This window comes from Coffea arabica, chromosome 8e, assembly GCF_036785885.1.
Source record: "Coffea arabica cultivar ET-39 chromosome 8e, Coffea Arabica ET-39 HiFi, whole genome shotgun sequence".
NCBI classification, from domain to species: Eukaryota; Viridiplantae; Streptophyta; class Magnoliopsida; order Gentianales; family Rubiaceae; genus Coffea; species Coffea arabica.
Genome location: NC_092324.1, coordinates 34,944,867 through 34,948,710, shown reverse-complemented (window position 1 = coordinate 34,948,710; position 3,844 = coordinate 34,944,867). Strand labels below are relative to the sequence as shown.

General features: G+C 34.4%; 1 long non-coding RNA gene across 1 annotated transcript; it reads right to left on the bottom strand.

Annotated features, from left to right (window-relative positions):
- Positions 1 to 1,327: 1,327 nt before the first annotated feature.
- LOC140012523 (uncharacterized) lies at positions 1,328 to 3,384 on the bottom strand. The gene is made up of 2 exons (XR_011819680.1): positions 3,286 to 3,384; positions 1,328 to 1,537 (listed from the first exon to the last, which is right to left on the bottom strand). It is a non-coding gene; the product is annotated as an uncharacterized lncRNA (long non-coding RNA).
- Between the last annotated feature and the right edge of the window lie 460 nt (positions 3,385 to 3,844).

Below are 3,844 nucleotides of genomic sequence, written 5' to 3'. Positions count from 1 at the left end.
CTACTCTAATTATTAACTTTGGAATACAAAGTATTCAAAATAAAAGTTTAAAATGGGTACAAAGTGGAATTTGAAAAAAAAGAAAAGAAAAAGTGGAATCTGCCCTTGTACGTTTTACTGTGATTTAATGACTTATTATGACAACATAGTCTTTGAAGTTTTTTGTCTCTTCATCCAACTTAGCCACCGAACTGTTGAAATTCTATCCGAGGAAAACATAATAGTACTACCAAATCAAAATGCGATTTATGAGGCAAATAGTGAAAGCAGGAGTTTATTTCATGAAACACTTTTTTTAGGCTTATGTCTTGAAACACAAAGCACATTCACCCATAAATTTCTTGCATGCATTAATCTTGACCTCTTATTTGTATTATTCACCTAGATATCAATTCATCATCAACCTTACCTATATGTGAGAATCACGTTTTTAGCTGTACTTGGCAGTAGTATTATCAAACTAATAGATAATGTGGCTAAGGAACTTTGGGAGTGATTTTCGTCGTCCTCGTGATTGTTATTTGCATGGGAGTTGTGGTTCTAGTTGAGGAAGGAAGAAAGCTAGAAGTAGAGGTGATATCGAATCAAACCGAACTCGACTATTGGGATATTCGAGCTCAAGCTCGATGGCCATACATAGTGCTTGGGCTCGAGCTCATTATAATGTGCTCGAGCTCAACTTGAAGCATTGTATTCCAGGTTCAATCTTAACTCGTTGGAGATCCAGCAGTACTCGAGCTCGATTACTGAAATGACTCATTCAATATTCACAAATTTTATAACGAAGCTGGTTATCGTCATCATTATTTAAAACAAATAGCTCAAAGAAGTCATTTGATTATTCCTAAAATATTAATTAAATATTTGCGCGAGCACTCGTTAGAGCTCGTCGAGCTCATGAGCATATATTATTCACTACAACAAAAATGACCTTTAACTGCATTCAAAGGTAGCAATATAAATAATTTAACCTGACACTTTACCTTTCCTCACACCTCAGAGGAGTGTTGTCCCTTCCAATGTGGGGATAGGCTCGTAGTATTCAAATGTGTCAGGAAAACTATGCTGTTATAACATCCCATCTGCCAACAAAAATTCCTTTTGTTGATAATTGAAAGTGTCAAGATAGCTATAGTACAACATTAGGATATCGAATTCTATGTTGACACTTTTAATTGCCAGGAGTTTTTTTTTCTTTTTTTTTTGATATAGAAGCAACCTGCAGGTAGTGCTCCCTGCTATACATTCCATCAATCAAAAAGCCAAAGGACTTGTAAAATTATCCCAAAGAACAAAATGCATATAGTAATTTAAAAGCAAAAGTCAATGCTCAAATATAATTTATTGAACTAAAAGTCAGTAACATAACATCGCAAATCCCTAACAAGTACAAACTTGAAAAATTCTCTTGTGCACAAAGTAAAAGATTCTCATCCCTAACAAGTAGAAAGAACTTGCAGTAGCTTCCAAACTTTCCAATGAAATGAGAGCCTTCGGTCATAACCATGAATACCCATCAATCTTCAGCTAGTTCCACCTGTGCATAAAGTTTGTCGGGATCATTTGATCATCATAGCTAGCAATAAAATTGCAGAAAAGCCACAATATAAGTAAGTGCATATAATACCATTTAAACTGATGTCATTAAGCAACAGTCCTTAGGCTCATATACTTGGCCAACATAAGTGTTGTCCAGTGAAATCATCTAAGAATGCTAAAAGTCTAGGAAGCAATAAAATGAGCACCCATCCTCGGATAAGAAATGGCAGATTTCGAATAAATCGCATGCTTGCAAATCCATTTCAGAAGTGACAAAGTTGCAGGAATGAACGTTAAGAGGAAAAACAACTCCTCAGTTTCAAAAGCACGACATCAACCAAGGCAGACAAAGAAAAAGTAACTTGGACGCTAGACATTTTGGATACTGCCAAAGGATGAGGAATACTGCATATTTATCAGAATAACTAAGTTCCATACATATCCTACATTTTACAAATATAACTGCTGCAATGGTCACTAGTCCACATTAGTCAAAGCAGATAACTGTACCATGCAAATGAGATCTCAAATGTTATAAAAGTTGCAGAAATATATCTCAACTGGCGGCTTAAATGATACCATGGATGATTAACCATGAGCTAGAAAACATTACTTTAATCACAATAGTCAGTCATTGGTTATGATACAAAGGCTTACTGCAGGCCGTCATTGATTGGGGGAAACTACGGCTTACTCGATACCACAACTTTTGTACCTAATCCAGATTACTATAGGTAATGATACCACTTATATAACCAATTAAAGTTAGTCAACAGCATTTATCATTCTATTGGTTGGTTTAATTATTCTTTTCTTGGCATCACTATGACTCTCTGGCTAAATTCTATTCTGCCTTCCTTAGTGCTCTTCTTTGGCACCAGTTGATGGGAAGAAACGTTTTAGCAACGAACTTCACAGGCACAAAGAAGATTCATGCCTAGATATCTGCAAACAAATAATGAAATAAAACTGAAATAAAGGTAAGAGTCTGTCGACAAATGGGGGATCAAATATCTGCAAATCTTTTTTCTTTTTGTTTTGGGGCAAAAGCCGCAAGACTTTACTGTCACTTCTTCACCATGTATCACAATTAAGAACTGGTTGTTACCTTTTTTTTCCTCTTAAGCAGGAATTAGAAGAAATCTGTAAGGACAACAGTGCTCAATTCCAGTAGCAGTTAGCAGAGATGCTTCAATTAAATCAAGTGAATTAGTTCAAATTGAATAAACTAGGCTTCTCTCTTTCACTGGCCTGTCAACATGTATCCTTTTAATACTCTTTCACACGAAGTATCTGGTCACATGAAATTTATCTGTAATCACTTTTCTAAGATTCACCAGTTTCTCGGTTGTCTACTTGACATTTTATCAAACAGGTTATGGGCAACAAATCCATAACAAAATAGTCACACAAATCAAGTAGACAACCGAGAGGAGTAAAGCTGAACAACAAATGCACTCAAATCATGAACTATTACTCATGGATATTGTCAACTTAGATTTTTTTGCAACTTAGATTCCTCAATTGACCTAAATACGCTAGTCTTGCAACTATAACATTTTTCAACAAAAAACAGGCAGAAGTAAAATGGAAATGCAATGAACATTTCTTTGCAACATTTTACATGGTCAACTCCTCAAACATGACTTCTACACCAAAAGAAGGATTTAAACTCTAGAACATCAGTTAGAGGAGAGCAAACATTCCTTATGGAATCTGGGAATTCCAATTAAGCGATATATTTACCAGAGATGAGGATTTTAATCGATTTGTCTGCCAGCCGCTGCAGCAACAAAAGGCAAGTGGGGAGTGTGAGAACCCTGAAAATATATATAAACATCGGTGCATATTTCATTTGCATTCTTAATTCTTTAATAAACTTTAGCATTAAATCTAATTGTTTTTAAATAAGTGCGTAAAAATAATTTTTATGTGCAAACTGACACACTTGTATTAAATTATTATTTCACTTGACTTTATATTACTAAATTGATAAATTTCGAGTTAGACTAACTCTATTTCTTGAGAAGAAATAATTGGAAATTTTGATAACTAATTTAATCGCTAAATAATGTTAGGAATTACTAGGAACCTTAATATTAAATTGTAATCGATAAATATTCGATAAAAATGGTTTAAGTATACTAGTGTATAATTAGGCTTTCAAATCACACTTGGGGATAATTTTTGGAATTAAGTTAGAATTGAGAATTTAAGTAGAGGTTAGGAAGCAAAGTGAAAAGACTAAAATGCCCTTACAACCACAACATTTCCATGCAAAACCAAACAATCCCTCTGACAGCCT